Source organism: Sphaeramia orbicularis, chromosome 7, assembly GCF_902148855.1.
Source record: "Sphaeramia orbicularis chromosome 7, fSphaOr1.1, whole genome shotgun sequence".
NCBI lineage: Eukaryota > Metazoa > Chordata > Actinopteri > Kurtiformes > Apogonidae > Sphaeramia > Sphaeramia orbicularis.
Genome location: NC_043963.1, coordinates 44,779,194 through 44,797,792, shown reverse-complemented (window position 1 = coordinate 44,797,792; position 18,599 = coordinate 44,779,194).

Sequence of the window (18,599 nt, the reverse complement as noted above, 5' to 3'; positions counted from 1 at the left end):
AATTCACATTTTGCACTGTTGAATGTTAAAAAGGTTCTAAATAGAGTTTCACCATGCAAAAAGCAGAAATGGAAGAAGAAATGAAAACAACATTGAAGTGAAAAAGGCTGTTCATCAGGATCTTTTCAGAAATTCAAAACAATTGTCTTACTGCGTCCAACCTCAGCAGCGATGGCGCGTTCCCAGAGGCCTTGCTTATGCAGCTCAACAATCCGACCACATTCAAAGTTCAACCCTTTTCTGCCTTTGCCATCAGGAGGTCCTGATAGTGTGAATATCTGACAGAAAATGACATTGAATCCACATTTTTGCACAGATTTTGCCTTTTAAAGGCTGTGGTCTTAAACTTTTGATTGGTTGATGAACAGCCTATTTCAGTTTAATTGTTTTCAATAAATTGCTTACTCTTTTGTCTCACTTCCATTTCTTCTTTTTGCATTTTGAAACTCTACTTAGAACCAAGGTTATTATTGTTAACGAAAACTAACGAAATGACGAAAACTAGAATTGAAAAAACATTTTCGTTAACTGAAATAAATAAAAACTGTAAAAGAAAAAAACAATAACTCACTGAAACTGTGTTGTGTGCTTACAAAACTAAAACATAAAAATTATGGATAAAATTCCCTTTGTTTTTGTCAACGTCGGACTGATATGAAATCAATTTATTTCGCTCTAGCCATTTTAGCTGGTGGCACCATACGACACTTCACTTCTCGTCACTTGTCGTTTAGAGTCGGCCTCTCGTCCCCGCTCTACCTGACAACATAAAGATTCAAGTTGGGTTAAAGCAGCAGAGTCCTATCTGGGATTTCTTTGAATACAGCGGCGAGGAAGAGAAAAGATACGAAAAAACTAAAACTAAGCATTAGGAAAAAAAAAATCAAAACTAATAAAAACTAGCAAACGTGCTCTAAAAACAAATTAAAACTGAATTACAGAAAAAAAGAAGTCAAAACTAAATAAAATTGAACTATAATGAAAAATTCATAACTATTATAACCTTGCTTAGAACCTTCTTAAGATCCAACAGTGCAAAATGTGAATTCTTGCAATTTTTCCACTGGTCTTAAAATGTTGATCAGGAGTGTATACACACATGCACTTAAACAACTGCACTGGCAGGTGAACACACACACACACACAAATACAGACACACACACCATGGCACACTGGTCACGTGTGTACTTCTATCCCTCACCAGCAGTTTTTGCCAATGATGCACTTCTGTTTTTGTCTCTAAATGCTCTGCAACATGTAACATCTTTACAAATACCTGCCGCTATCATCTTTATTTCTTCTTTAAAAGGAAAAAAAAAAAAACTTTAATCTCTACAGTGTAGTAAGACTTGGGCTAGCCAGGTTGCTTAGATATAAATTGAAGTGAACATTAAATTCATCCAGTACATACTGAAAGTTTCATGTTTTTACAAACAGAATATAATGCACATATTGCTCAGCTCAGTTGAACCTTGGTGTGCCTAGAACCCACAGCCTTATTTTGGGACAATATCAGGGGTTTAAAACCAGAGTACAGGACGCTCGGTCTCTGTATTACTGATGTTAAGACAGTCTCATAATGTTTCAGTAGCTGTTTTTTTTCCTCTTTTCATATCCACATATGTATTAGTTACATCAGTTTTTGTAGAGCTGTGACTGTAGCTTCTGTTTGGGAGGTTCACGTCTCAACCAGCTCATGAAAAAACAAAATACCAGCCTTCGATGCCTATGCTGTGATAACATGACAGCAAAAAATACTTATTACAAAGTCATAATCTGACAATAAAATGGTTGATAAAAATCAGCTTTTGAATAGTAATAATCCATAATAAGCAGTGATATTTTGTAAAAATTTGTCAATTCACTAAAAAAAGTTTGTAATTAAAAATCTTGACAGTCTGTCTGGTGTAAATTCTCATTCTTAAATTATTTTATCCGTTTCAAAATAATGCAAATATATATTCCATAATAACAAATGCACTCAAATAGCACTTATCCTGTTAAGGTAGTTGACTTTTTTAATTATAATTTATGATTTTCTGAATGTGTTCAGGTGTATAGTGTTAAGGAGGTGTAGTAGATCTCTTTAACATTAAGGCACATGGATAATAAAACAGAACACCAAAGCAGCAGAAGGACTTTTGGAACTGGTAGAATAAGTTCAAGCTGCAAAATCTGTCCAGGTTTGTCCGGAGTTTTTCCCTGAATGGGTTTTTATAATCAAACAAATCCAATGTTAATTTAATTGGATCGTCTCTGCTAAACGTAACAGTGTCCATTAAAGGAGTATTACTGATAATCCATGGAAAATCCCCTGAATTGGATGCAATAAAGTCCTGATGAACTGTTTCTCTGGTGAATGATGTGACCTCCACGAACATAAACTACCGTCACCGTTAGAAAAAAGACAAAAGGTTTTCAAGTCATAGTCGAGTCCCAAGATAAGTACCTTTCCCTCCACACATGCACACCATCATGCAGTAAAAGTCACCAGAACTCAGTGCTTTTCACAGAAACAGAACATTTCACCATATTCCAGTTGCCATGGCGTTGCTGTTGATGGCACCATCAATAGCCAAATGATAAGCAGAAACAGTGTTCTACATACAGTACCTTAACCAGTGTCTCTGTTTGTGGTCAGAATCACCGCCTGATTTTTGTGTTGCTCTTTCTTTTCCTTTTTTTTTTTTTTCTCTCTTCTTTTTGAAGTTGATTCATTGTACTTTGATTACATGCATTGTACGTATGTAGTAAAATATTGATAATGTTCTGGGGAAATCACGAATTAAACAGCTGTACATAATGAAGCAAAGCAAATGTCTGTGTCACTTTTTCTTCTCAGTTTAACTTTGGTGTCGCTGTTCATTTACAAAACAATAAGGATTTACTGTCAAAACGTTACTTTGTCTTAACCCAGTGGTTTCCAACCTTTTGTGGCTCATGACCCCATTTTAACATCACAAATTTCTGGCAACCCCAGACATTCAAAACAGAGACATTTTTAACGTTTTGGATCATGTAATAGTTTGCTATACTACGTTGCAAATAAATGCTGATTTTAGAGGACATTTAGTCTATATAATGCACAGGTGTCAAACATGCGGCCCGGGGGCCAAATCTGGCCCGCCAAAGGTTCCATTCCGGCCCTGCAGGATGAAAGTGCAAAAATGAACCTGATCTGTCAACGCTGTCAAAATCCTTTTAGTTCAGGTTCCACATACAGACCAATGTGATCTACAGTAAAAATAACAACACAATAAACCCATAAATAATAACTACAAATTTTCTTTGTGAAAAATTAAATGGAAAAAATTAAGTGAAAAAAATAACATTACACTGGGAAAATATTTACATTTACAAAACTATTCTTTCACAATAAAATGCAAATGCATAAATATAAACAAAGATGAACAACTCGAAATGTGCAATTTGAACAGTATTCTGCCTGTTACTAAATGTTTTGTGCATTTATGGATCCACTGTGATCTGGAGTTGTGTTAATAATAAATAATAAGAGATGGAATATTGTAGAAATTGTTCAAATTTTTGTTCCAAACTCCAAAATTTTAACAATATTCTGCCTGTTACCAAATGTTTATGTAACATTGTGTGTCATGTACATGTATAAATAATAAGTCGAGGCATAATATTGTTAAAATTGCACTAATTTTTCTAATGAAATTTCAGTTTTTTCAGGTTATTCACATGTAAATATTTTCATAATTTTTTTTTTTTGTACTAAAACAAAAAGAAAAACTTGGATTTGTCATTATTTATAGGTTATTAAGTCATTATTTTACTGGTCTGGCCCACTTAAGATCAAATTGGGCTAAATATGGCCCCTGAACCAAAATGAGTTTGACACCCCTGATATAATGTATATTATTATGGGCGGAGGCAGAAAAGCCAGGTGTAGATTACTGCACAAGGTCAGAATTTTATTTTCCTTGGTCAGGATATGTACAGTCAGTCCAGTTTGGATTTACAAGGCTGACAGTTAATACTGAATAAACAAGAACTCAAACTATGAATTATGAAAGAGCTGCAGCATCTGAAACTGACCACAATGAACATTTGACAGACAAACAGAACCACAGTGCTTCAGTTTCAGCTTCACAGTTTGTCTGATATGGATTGGGATTGTCTCTGTCAACTCAACATAGATTTTTTTATTAGTATTAGTGATGGGTCCGGCAACACCGATGCGTTGGCGCATGCGTCGAGCTCATAGAACAGGGGTCGGCAACCCGTGGCTCCGGAGCCGCATGCGGCTCTTTCATCCTTCTGTTGCGGCTCTGCGTGGCTTGGGAAAATAAATTATAAGTGTCCGATTGAAGTGTATGTTATTTGTCTCAAAAACGTGTATCATGTCTTCTTATTAAGTCAAAGTTTTTAACTTCTTTCTTCAGACCTTGTGCGATTTTGGTGATCAGCATTCGCCTTCTTCAGAGACGTTTGACAGCACTTGACGTGGCAGCCGGCATGCGTGGAATGCCCTGCGACACCAAAACTGCACAATATCTGAACAAAGTATTTTATTTGTGTTTGTTCGTTTGTTTAATTGTAGTTGTAAATTGTAAGATTATTGTGATCTCGAAATATTAAAATAAAATTATATATATAGTATTATTTTTCGTCGCTCAAAATATGCGTCACACTCTTGACAGCCCGCCAAAACGCCGTACATTTATCGAGACTTTCAACCCCAGGTAGGCCAAGTATGGAGAAAACTAAGAAAAGAAAAATATCTGAAGAAAATAGAACATTTAATGATGCCAGGTGCCATGGCACGACCAAGGTGCCACGGCACCTCGGGGCCAACGCTAGGTGCCGTGGCACTGCAGTACCACAACTGGGTGCCACCGGTGCCGCGGCACCACCGCGGTGCCACGGCACCTGGCGCACCTCGGGGTGTGCCGCTGCGCACCTTGGAGGCGCACCTTGGAGGTGCGCCGCGGCACCAAGCCGTGGTACCAGTAAAATTGTTGTATAAGCCGCGTCGGAGTATAAGCCACAGTGTTTAAAGTGTGGGAAAAAAATAGCGGCTTATAGTCCGGAATTTACGGTATATATAGGCTTACATCTTCATTTCAGATGTCAAAAAGTGTTTGCGGCTCCCAATGTTGTCTTTTCCGTGGAAACCGGGTCGAAATGGCTCTTTGAGTGTTAAAGGTTGCCGACCCCTGTCATAGAACAAAACCCCGTGTCGGTGCGCCTATTGCTTTGAGAAAGTCACACGGCCGATACAGGAAGTGTTTGGAACTGACACTGACGCGTCAAACTGTGTTTATAAGTGTGTCAACGGGATGCATCTTCCAAAAGAATCTCTGATCTTTTGCGGTTAATCGTCAAATTCATCAAGAATTATGGAGCAGCCTCAAGCCAAAAGAAAGGTTTCCACCGTGTGGGACCATTTTGAGCTCATAAAAGAAAATAAAGTATTTGTTTGAATTTCCTTGTTTCATCCTGTTCCTCTGAGTTTCCATTTGATCTATCTGAATTCAAATTCATTTCAAAGTGACTCTTAGTTTACTATTCATATTATGTTCTGCAGGTTAAATGTCGCATTTGTTTGACAAAACTTCCTATTTAAACAAAAGCACCTCCTCAATGCAGAGGCATTCTAGGTCCAGGCATGAGAATGAAGTCCCAGATACACCCAGGATAAACTCAGCTATACAGCCATTCTACAACTGACTCACAGTTGCTTTACTGATAATTAATCCCTATTAATTTATTCTTTACTTCATTTTTAACCATCAAGCTCAAAACGTTGGAAAAACTTATTTTTTTTAATAAAAATTTGTAAAAAAAAAAAAAAAAAAAAAAATCCCAGTCCACAAGCATCCTCATTCACAACACATTCACTTAGATTTTCTCGTTATGATCCATGTTCACATTATTTATTGACTGTATCTAAAAATATCAAAGATATTTTAAATTTAAATGAAGATATGAAATAATACAATATAAAATACAATGACTTCAATTATATTATTATATATACTAGGTCATCAAATCAGTGTCAGTTGAGTCTGTCAACTAGGTTGCCTGTAGGGATTTTGAAGGCCCAGCAGGTGTCAGTATTCAGTGACACTATCAATACAGTTTGGCAACGTGTCGAAACGCTTCATGACGCCTCATCTACCCATCACTAATTTTTTTTTTTTTTTTTCCTGTTTTTTTTTGTTGTTTTTTATCAATTACTAGAAATTTCAGGCGGCCCCACAAGGGGTCCTGACCCCAAGGTTGAAAAACGCTGTCCTAACCCTTTCATGCAAGACGAGTCACCCCATGTGGTGCTTCTGGTGATCTGACTAGTGTTACTACATGGGTTTAAGAATGAATTCAGAGGAGGAAGAGCTAAACCAGTGGTTCCAAACCTTTTTTGGCTCATAACCACATTTTAACATCACAAATTTCTGGCAACCCCAGACATTCAAATAAGGGGTATTGTTTTTGGTTTGGTTTGTTTCTAGCAGCAAAACTATTGGTTGAATTTATACCAAATTGGGTTTATAGATTGCCAGTGACCCAGAATAGATGTCATTGCATTTTGGGAAAAGGAGGTCAAAGTTCAAATTTTTAAAATCTTTTTTCCTCCATTTACATTTAATAGGCGGAATTTTAAATGCCAATAAAACAGTAATTTTATTTCAATTTATTTCAAACTTTCCACATATTTAACCTCCTCAGACCCAGCTGTGGGTTTTCTGTCCACATTTGTGGACAAGAGTTTCACAACTTTATACAAAAAAAAAAAGAAAAAAGAAAACTGTCCACCACAAAGGACATTCCATAAAAATTTTAAAAACTGCATCTGAAAAAACTGTTGCATCATGATGTTTCCATTATAGGCACTTATTTAACCCTTTCATGCATACTGGTCACTCCAGTGGACAGTTATTCTACAGATGTTCTCTTGTATGTTCGTGGGTTTTGTTGTTTTAGTTGCATATCAGCACCATCCCATACACTGACATTCATACCAGTACAGTAACTATGTTCTTGATAAACCTGATCTGCAGGAACATGATTGAGTGTAAATCAGTTGGTAATTGTTATTGTTTTCTTAAACAAAAAGGTTTTTTTTTTTCTCATATTATCTCCATGAAATGAGTAAAAACTAGTATGAGAGTATGATAAAAGGTGAGAAACCATCAGATTAGTGGCATCAAAAATGTTTTTGTTTCATAGTTTTCACACAGTATAGAGTCAAAACACAGTAATGTCCCGTCAGAGAGCGAACTTTAACTGACTGCCATTCCAACATTTATTTCAATATAAAGTAGTTTCTTGTTATGGATAATCCTTTATGGTCCAACTAAAACAAAAATGAATTTAAAAGTAAAAATGCGGGTCATTTAGCAACACTAATCTGTCAAATTGTTTCTAAAAATGTCCCGTCAGAGCAATTTCAAATACTGTGTTTTGAGCCTGTATCACTTTCTGATATTGTTTTTAAATACATGTTTCTTCACTTCAAAATTTAAACACATGGTATCCAAATGAGTGGACATTTTTGTAACTCCATGAAAATAGGTTAATTAAAAAAAAAAAAAAAAAAAATCAATCTCATTGTTTTTTTCATGCCTGACAAGGAATAAAAACACTCAGGAAAAAAATCTCGACTAAGGTTCTCATAATTCGTGCATGAAAGGGTTAAAAAAGCAACAAAAAATAACCCATGTTTATTACAGCCTAATAACAATTATAAGGTTTGTTGTTTTGTTTTTTTTTTACACTCAAACATGTTACTGCAGATCAGGTTTATCTAGAACAGCAAAGTTACAGTAATAAGATGAATGTCAGTGTATGTGATGGTACATAAGTGTCCACTGTGTTGGCTGATATGGAGCTAAAATAACAAAATCCATGAATATACAAGAGAACACCTTTGAACAGCTGTCCACTGTACTGACCACTGTGCATGAAAGGGTTAAACAAAAAGTTGGGTTTTCTTGCATATTATCTCCATGAAGTGAATAGTGACTAGTATTAGAGTATGTTAAAATGTGAGGAAACATCAGATTAGCTGCAGTAAACATGTTTTTATTTCATAGTTTTTGCACAGTATATCAGTAAATACTGTTTTGTTTTTTTTTTGCTTCTAAAATTAAAGGCATGGTGTCCAGGTGAGTGGACATTTTTGTAACACCATGAAAAATAGGTTAGTAAAAAAAAAATTCAATCTCATTGTGTTTTTTTTTTTTTCTTTCGTTTTTGTTTTTTTGTTTTTAGCTTACCGGCCGACAGGTCGTAAGCTATTGTCGTCATGCGGCATCCGGCGGTGGCGGTGTCTGTCGTCGTCTGTTACAAAAAGTTCAATCGTCTTCTTCTCTGAAACTACAATTCCAATTGACTTCAAACTTGGTATACAGCTTCTTTATGATGATGTCAACAAAAGTTAGTGAAATTATTTGGATCCGGATCTGATTCTAGATTTGGTGCCACTTTGAAAAATGTCCCCATTATAAGAGATAGGAAGTGAATCGATGCAATAACTCAGTAAATATAAATGATATCCAGTGTAAATTTCTACAGTCCAGCCCTGATGGGGAGATGACCAAAACATAATGTCCACATGCTGATCAGGATCTTCTTCTGGATCCGGGAACTTACGGAAAATTTCACACGTGCTCTTATGGGGAAAATGTTTCAGTCGTCTTCTTCTCCGAAACTCCAGTTCTGACTGACTTCAAACTTGGTATACAGCTTCTGTATGATGATGTCAACACAAGGTATTGAAATTATTTCGATCCAGATCTGATTCTGGATTTGGTGTGAGTTTGACAAATTTTCCCATTATAACAGATAGGAAGTGGATTGATCCAATAATTCAGTATCACTGATATCAAGTTGGAATTTGAATTTTTTACAGATCTGATTGGAATATGACCAAAACATGGGCTATTTCTGTAATAGAATAAATACACAGAACTGGGTGAGAATAAATGGCATCTGGATACATTTCCCAAAGCTTTTAATTTGGCCGGTAAGCTACAGGGCCGTTGGTCCTATTTTCTTTTTTTTTTTTTCTTTTTTTTTTTTTTTGGGGGGGGGGGGGGGGGGGGGGGGGGGGGGGGGGGCGTCATACCCTAAAAGGAATAAAAATCACTCGGGGGGGAAAAAAAAAAATCTTGATTGAGGTTCTCATAATTCATGCATGAAAGGGTTAAATCAACAGACAGAATGTCATAACATGCAGTAATAACCATATTACAGACACCCAGTAGTTATTCCACATGAGAAATGACCTTATTACTGACAAACTGTTAGATCGAACACAGAGGCTTCAGATCTTACAGTGTGAAGCTAAAAGTGAAGTGAAGCATGTGCACCAATGTCGTCAACAGATGGCGCCAAAGCACTATTTTAGTCAAAGAACAAGTCCTGTTGTTTATAACATACACACAGGGGGAAAAAAAGATAAACTATCTTTGTGTTCCTGTTTAATATCTGATTTTATGTGTGAAAGGAACATGATTTGACGTATTAATTCCCAAAACAAAAAGCGGACTTAAGTGGATGAAATCTACTAAAGAAGAAAAAGTATAGAAATCTAAAAACACTGTTGATGTGCGGTTTGTGTGCATTAAGTGTGACGGTCCAAAGCCCTGCTGTTAGCCTTTCAACATTATTTGTCCTTGTTTGTAAAGACTGTTCCACTCACTTTCCTCCCAATGGTTTGTTGGTTTTTCTCTTTTTTTCTTTCTCCTGAGAACATGGAAGCTGTACCGTAAAAGAGGAGGTGTTTGACATGATGTACACAGTGTAAAACTGAATGGAAGTGGGGCTTATATTATCATTTTAAGTAGAAAAATTATAATGTTTTTATAGTTTTAAAAACAGCAGTTCACAAAGGTCTGGAAGTGAAAACAATAAAAACAGGATGGACAATCCCATAATAAACAGAACGAGAAAAGCACTCTGAGAGCGCAGACCTCCGCCAAGACAGATCTGCCCCCCCGATCATGACCAAAATTTTATCATTTCTTCCTTGTGCCTATCAACATTTCCTGAAAATTTCATGAAAATCCTTCTGAGTTATCCTGCTAACAAACAAACATGCAAACAAACAAACAAACACAAAGCAAAGCGATCACAATACCTCCTGGCGGAGGTAATAAATACAGACTGAAGTGCTGGAGACATTTCAGATCCTCTGATCACAGACAAATCTCTCAGTCTGTAATTTTTACTTTAGGATGAAACAAACATTTGTGAGTTATTTTCAAAACCAACATGACTGAGGAGGAGCGAGGGTCTGTCTGTGGTCAGAGTCATCCAAACACACTGCAAAAATCTAAATCAAAAAGTATATTTTTCTCATTTTTAGTCAAAATATCTCATCACACTTAAAATAGGGTCACTCCATGGAAATTCAACCAATGGTCCCCACATGACCCCCTCAGAAAATTCTGGAAAACTTCACACTTGTTCACCTACCAGATAAGCCAACACATCCAAAATTTTAATGGCATATCTGTAATAGTTTAGGAGATACAGCCCTTTGAAAATGAATGTTGTTGTTTTTTTTTTAATTTTGCAAATTTGCTTTTCGTCCAAACTTGAGGAGCTATATCTCCTCAGGTATTCAAGCCACACTGCTGAAACTTACTGTCTGGGGTGAAATCCCCCTGAAAAGACCATATTTTGCATCAAAATAATCGTAGGTGCCTTCATGTTTGGTCCATGAGGCCTTGAAATCAGGCCAAAAGGCTGATTCTTCCAAATGTCCTCTCTCTTCAGGCTTGCACTGTGCCAGAATGGATGAATGTAGAGACCTAATTTTTGTTTTGCATGGATTCTTATGGTCCAGATGCAACAATCCACTACAAAAAGACTACATTTCAATGAAAAGTGTTGCTGCAAGGCAATGAATAAAATGGGTCGATTTAAATTTTTCACAAAAATACTCTATTTGAGCACCCAAATCACCATGTGGCCAGTTAATGAAAATTTTGAAATTTTTACCATGTCTTCATATATGTTTCAAGATGTTGTGCACAAAATTTTAGCTTTGGGATAGAACTGGTTCTATTTTTTATATTTTTTTTACTGCATGACTATATTTTCTTCAAATTGTATACAAACGTAGGTGTAAATGGCATTTTTAACGGTAGAATGGCACTGATTATTGCACAAGTTATGATAATACTTGAGATATTTGAACTAGGGTGTGGAACTGCATGATGGTTCAGATAGAATAATTCTAGATTTCCCAGAACTGGCTCAGGTTGATGCCTGTAGTAGTGACTTCTCAGAAATTGGATGGAGCTGGTCAGTTGACCCAGTTTCACCAGGGTCAATGACACAAATGGAGCTAAGATTTCCCAGAATCACCAATTTTCAGAAAGCCTGTTTGTCTTGATAATGTCTTTCTGTGACATTCATCCTTTAAGATCAATCCAACAACACATTTTTCCTCCATGATGAATAAGTTTGTTCAGGATTGTGAATAGAATTCCCAAAATTAGGCTGGCCAGCATCATAAAAATTCTGGGAAATCTTAGCTCCATTTATGTCATTGACCCTGGTGAAATTGGGTCCAAGCATAGCAAAGAAAAACAGATGGAGATTGAACATATGTTTGTTTCAGGAACCAGAATTTAATAGACTAGCAGAAGAGGAACTTGATCATTTCTTCCAGGTGAACATGGGGTCAACAGATAAAGTTGGGACAGTTTGGGAGGCCTCTAAGGCATATATAAGAGGGAAAATGATAGCATATTCCAGTGGGGAAAAAAAGAGCAAACACAAAGGGTGAAAAAATTGGAATTTAAACTTAAGGAATTTGAGGAAAAAAAAAAATGCTGAGAAACACACCAACCTGCTACTGAAAGAAATATGTGATTTGAAATTCCAAATAACTGAAACATACAATATGAAAGCAGAGTATGCCCTATTTAGATTGAAAAGTTATTTTTATGAGTGGAGAAAAAACAGGGAAGCCTCTGGCTAGGCAGTTCCACCAGAAAGAGGCTAGTTATACCATACCAGCTGTTAAAGATAAGAAAGGGGAATTGATAATGAATACAAGGGACATTAATAAGGTATTTGCATATTTTTATGAACAACTTTATAAATCTGAGGTTAATCCAGAGGTGAGTAAATCTGAGACATTTTTTTCAAAGATTAAAGTGCCAGGAATATCAGTAGATCAGAAAAACTCTCTGGACAGTCCTGTAACGGTAGAAGAGGTCAAAAGTGCCATCTTGTCAATGAAGACTGGAAAGTCACCTGGCCTAGAGGGCTTTCCCTCAGAATGTTATAAGAAGAAGGCTGTTATCCTAATAACTGTGGATGAGGAATTGTTCTCACTGGGGAAACTACCCGACACCTTTAATAAAGCTCTGATATCTCTAATTATTAAAAAAGTTAAGAACCACATTGATCCAGGAAGTTTTCAACAGGTCAGTTTGATTAAATTAGACTGCACAATTTTAACAAATATTTTGGCTGGTAGGTTGGAAGTGTACTCCACCATAAACAAACCATTTGTTTACAAACAGAGCCAGTAGGTAACTCTGGCATCTTTGGACTTTTGTTGCGACGTGCACTGTGGGAAGTGGAGGTTTGCGCAGCCGCCTGGCAGTGGCAGCTACAACACAAAACACGGAAAGGGCTGGAGGGAAGCAGAGCTCCAGCCGTTTCAGCTGTTTCCACATCGTGTTTGTTGCAGCCATAAGCTATCATATGGTTAAACTGCCGCTGCCAGGTGGATGCGCGAACCTCTGCTTCCCACAATGCACGGCGCGACAGAAGTCCATTAAACAGAGCGTGAGCTCTGATTAAGACTAGCCACTAAAGCACCGATGGACCGTCTTCCAACAGTAGTATCATGGCAGCAGTCAGTCCCAATCATCATCAGCTGTTTGAGCTACACACAGTTTCACAAAGTTAAAAGATTTAAGTGGAAGTTAGTCAAATGCAATCAAACTAACAATGACCATGATATAGTCCATTAGTTGTAAATTTGCTTCTTCGCTAGTACATGGCTTTTAAGTGCACAAACCAATATTAGACGTCAAATCAGAAGAATATGATAAAGAAATCTGTTTAACTTATATGACTGTAGAGAGTGTCATTCACCCACCTCACCCCAAAACCATAAGAAGTACATGAAGAGGACAATTTTTATTCAGTTGTCCATAAGAAAATTTCAGTCCCAAGTAGCAGTTTACGCAATTGACTAACAGGAATTTCCACACTTCACAATTCTCCTCCTATCTTGTAAGTCATCTGGAGCACAATCTAGGTAGCCACAGTCATCATGATGGTCTTGTTATTACTGATGGTGCGCAACACTATCCACTGGCTGGGAATGGGGCAGTCCACACAAAGATACTTCTTCACACAGTCATACTTGTCCTTCCTATTGTTGGGAAGGACCACTACCATGTACAGTAGTACAAGGGGATAGTGTGAATGCCACACACATTACATTATGCCTTCTTGAGTACAGTTACATGTGTACAGTAACCAACATAAACTTTTAACACACTACAGTATGTAAATAATTCAAAGGACACATACCTGTAAATCTAATGATGTTCATTTTAAGTTTCATTTACACGATACAAGTTACAGCACTAAACATGATGAAAAGAGATTTGTTAAACTTTTCCCCCTAACTGTTTGTGTCTGTGGTCCCACATTTTGCTGCAGGGCTCTGAGGACAGACTCCTGATGATCATTGTATTCAATCCTAATAAAGACATTACACACCTTGGTAAGTTGCACTGTTACACACCTTGCTCTTTCATGGCCGGTCATTTCCACACAGTTGAGTGAGTCACCTGCAGAGAACTAATGAAAACTAACAATTCATGTAAAAAGATTAAAAAAAGGCTTTAAGGAGCAACATTAATACCTAACTGAATGTGCACTGAGTAAACTGGAAAGTGTATCAGTTTAAACACAGTAAATTCACTTTAATAATATTAAATTATCAACAGAAATCCAACAGTTATATAAAAACATCAATTAAATAGTCTTTTACAAATAAATGTATTGCATCATGGCATCAGCTAAGCTAATTGGCAAGGCCTAGATAATTATGTTAGTCCTAGCTGGCTAACATAAGCTAGTAGCAATGTCTCGATTTCGATAAAAAACTTGATAAAATAAAACATATTCGTGAGAGTTAATATTAAAATATACTTTTTTAAAAAACTTATACCTTACTCACGTTTGAAAGATCTCACTGTTCAACACAATGTATCGGCACGAGCACAACCAACAGGTGAAAATACTAGTGATGTGACCTTCACGAACAAATCGAATCTTTTGAACGGCTCTTTGAAATGAATGATGGGAACCAAGTCTTTGTAAAGAGCCGTTCATTTTTTTTAAATTTTATTTTATTTTTTTAGAAGGGAGTGTCTGATTGCCTGTCAATTTACCAACATACTGTTCTTGTTCTGAGAATTGCACCATAGTTCAGGTATTTACCATACCATACCAACTTTATTTATAAAGCACTTTAAGAACTTTACAGCTGGCCAAAGTGCCGTACACCAAACATAAAACAACGGATTAAATAAGTAAATAAAACTAGTGATAACGCAAGGTGTTAAGCGGGCTAAGAACAACAAAATACAACCATCATAAAAACAAAGACAAACTAGAAGCACTCGGAGAGCGCAGACCTCCGCCAAGGCTGATCAGTGCCCCCCCCCGTGGGCCCCCCCACGCCAAGGAGGTTATGTTTTTGCCAGGGTTTGTTTGTTTGTTTGTCTGTTTGTCTGTCCGTTAGTGTGCAACATAACTCAAAAAGTTATGGACAGATTTTGATGAAATTTTCTGGTCTGTGCCCCCCCTGTGGGCCCCCCACCCCCGATCACCACCAAAATTTAATCATTTCTTCCTTATCCCATTTCCAACAAACCCTGAAAATTTCATCCAAATCTGTCCATAACTTTTTGAGTTATGTTGCACACTAACGGACAGACAAACAAACAAACAAACCCTGGCAAAAACATAACCTCCTTGGCGGAGGTAAATAAAATCTGTTTAAAACAGCATAAAAAACAGACATGTCACTCATTGATTAAAAGCTAATGAGAAAAAGTGCATTTTTAGACATGATTTAAAGACAGGTACAGACTGAGACTGTCTAACATCTAAGGGCAACTGGTTCCACAACTTTGGGGCGACAACAGAAAAGGCACGGCCCCCACAAAGCTTCTTTTTAGTTTTTGGAACCACAAGCTGCAGCTGATCTGACCTGAGAGCACAAGGGGTGGATCAGGTCAGACAGGTAGGAGGGGGCAAGGCCATTCAAACATTTAAAAACAAATAGAAGAATTTTAGAATCAACTCTAAAACGCACTGGTAACCAATGGAGTGAAGCTAAAACCGGTGAAATATGTTGATGTTTCCGTGTTCCTGTTAAAAGCCGAGCTGCAGCATTTTGGACCAGCTGCAGTCGGGAAAGTGCATTTTCACTCAACCCGGCATAAAGTGCATTACAATAGTCAAGTCTAGTAGTAACTGCAGTGATTAATCACTGTTGTGTTTTGTGCAATTTTTTCTGTATGTTTACACACATTTATTGTTCTTGTTTTGAGGAGAATAAAATGTTACTTCATTAGAAAATGTTTTATTTTCTTCTTCATTTTTATTCTACAGACTAGTCCACATAATGTACCGTGATGTTTTTGGTCCAATTCCAGCATTTGCCTAATGTCACCTCTCATGTCATGTATTTAACCCACACATTTGAACTAACTATTCTTTTTTACGGTAAGACAACATTTACTGCCGCACCAATTAAACGCGTTTAAAATGTAATGCCAATCATCACATGTAGCCTATTTAGTCATTAAAATATTGATATTTCAAAATAATGCAAAAAACATAAAAGCGCCAGTCTTTTGAACGACTCATTTCAGGGAACGGCTCCTGATTGAACGGCTCCCTTCAAAGAGCCAAAAGTCCCATCACTAGAAAATACTTAATGAGTCTGTTCACACACAAAACCTTACGCCCATGCCACCCAAAGACAACCAGTTTAAATAATTTGAGAATTATCTATTTAGAAAAAAACAAAAACTAACTTTTAAATTATTAAAAAGAACCCTAGTGTATGCAACCATGAAGAAATGATGGGAGAGTAAAAAGCTTCCCAAAAGTCTGAGAACTACTTTTTTGATCGCAGTGATACACACGACGTATGTATTTTCTATAATGTGATCTCCGCTTTGTCCGCTAGATAGCAGCAAAGCCCAAATTCTACATACACAGAGGCATCCACAGCTGTTTCCACTGGCCTCGTTCCTGCGTGAAAAGGTCTGAGAATAAAACAAAACTGGTTGCATCAATCAGCAACGCTCCACTTTTTAATTCAGATGAAAAAATAAAAGTTCACAAAACCTGTGAGCTCCCAAAACATTTATTCAACAACGTGACGTTTGGGGCCGAGGCCCTTCATCAGACTGAGACCAGACAGACTTACCCAGGTGTTTCATACGCAGTGTCTGTTCACAACACCTGACCTGCAATGTACGTCATTTTAGAGAAACAGAAAAAAATCTTTTTAAACTTTTCAAACACATGATCAATCATAAATGATCGTGGACCTGTATAAATGCAAAGAAATTTGATTAATACCTGTTTATAAATGTATGAGTGTAAAGGAGTTTGATCACTAAAAATTATTTGTACTCGTGGACATTTGAAACATTTGACGATTTATGATAGATTGTATGTAAGTTATTTTTTGCTCTTCTAAGATGACGTATATTGCAGGTCACGTGTTATTGTGGTCAGACACTGCATATAAAACACCTGTGTAACTGTATTTGTGGACATTTGAAACATTTGACTATTGATCATTTATGACTGATCATGTGTTTGAAAAGTTTAAAAACATTTTTTTCTCTTTCTCTAAAATGATGTATATTGCAGGTTACGTGTTGTGGATAGACACTGCAGGTTGTGCGGACCTTCCTTTATTTTTTCATTGTTAATTTTGGGATCCTGCACACCTCTTATTTTTTGGATGTCTTTTTTGGACCTCTTTCCACTTTTTAATTCAGTCTCAGGGCTCAAGTCTCACGCACTGGGCACAAGACACGCATTTCAACCTGTTCACACTTTGCATTTCTCAGAGAAATTACCAGGATAATGCCCTCCAAGTTCACAATATATAAACAACACTTGGTAGAACAGGTCTAAATTTCCATCCAATCAAAATTACAAGTGTCCTGCCCCCTCCCCCTGAGATTAAATGGTCAGTTAGCTGTCAATCAAACTCAGAGCTGCCAACCAAGGTTCTAATAGTTTTGGATTTTTCATTATAGTTTAGTTTTATTTAGTTTTGACTTTTTTTTTTTTTTTTCTAATTCAGTTCGTTTTAATTCATTTTTAGAGCAGGTTTGCTAGTTTTTATTATTTTTTATTTTTTTCTAAATGCTTAGTTTTAGTTTAGTTTTAGTTTTCATTTTAGTTTTGTCGTATCTTTTATCTTCTTCGCCGCCGTATTCCCAGAAATCCCAGACAGGACTCTGCTGCTTTCTCCCAACTTTAGTCTCCATGTTTCCAGGTAGAGTGGGAACGAGAAGACGACTGTAAACGACAAGTGACGAGAAGTGACGGACCGTGAGGTTCCGTATGGTGCCGCTAGCTAAAATTGCTCGAGCAAAATAAATTAAAAATAAATCAATTTCATATCAATCCAACATTGACAAAAATGAAAACAACGGGAATTTATCCATAAATTTCATATGTTTTAGTTAGTTTTGTAAACACACAATACAGTTTCAGTTAGTTATAGTTTTTTCTTTTAATTATAGTTTTTATTTATTTCAGTGAACGAAAATGGTTTTTCAATTCTAGTTTTCGTCATTTCGATAATTTTTGTTAAAGATAATAACCTTGCTGCCAACTTCTCAATAATCCTTGGAATGAGATTTGGTGGGTGTGACCAAACCAAGGTTATTATCACACAGTATATCACTTTCTGATGATGAGTTATAAATACACGTTTCTTTGCTTCAAAAATTAAATGCATGTTGTCCAATTGAGTGAATATTTTTGTAACTCCATGAAAAATAGGTTCATAACAAAACAATTTCAATTGCATTGTTTTTTTCATGCCTAAAGAGGAATAAAAACACTCAAGAAAAACATATTGACTAAGGTTCTCATAATTCATGCATGAAAGGGTTAATTATTTACATGTATTGATAGGGTTAATGGATCAATAGGTATTAAACAGTTTAGATCAGTGGATGCGGTCTGTCACCAGCGGCTATTTGGGTCTTTATGGGTTCATCTTAATTTATACATGTATATATTCAGAGCTATATATGTGTTTGTATATTTAGAGCTTTATATATACATATAAATGTTTTTTTTTTTTTTTTTTTTGTATTTTTGTTGTATTGATAATTTCTTTCCTGCTACTTTTTATTATACTTAAATGGAGCGACTGTAACACCCAGTGATTTCCCCTCGGATTAATAAAGTATTCTGATTCTGATTTATTGCCTCCGGAGTTTCTAAAGTTGGCAAATGCTTCCTGATATAATCTGGAATTTGTAAATACTTTCTAAAAAAAAAAAAAAAATGTCCAAACTGACGTGTGAGTA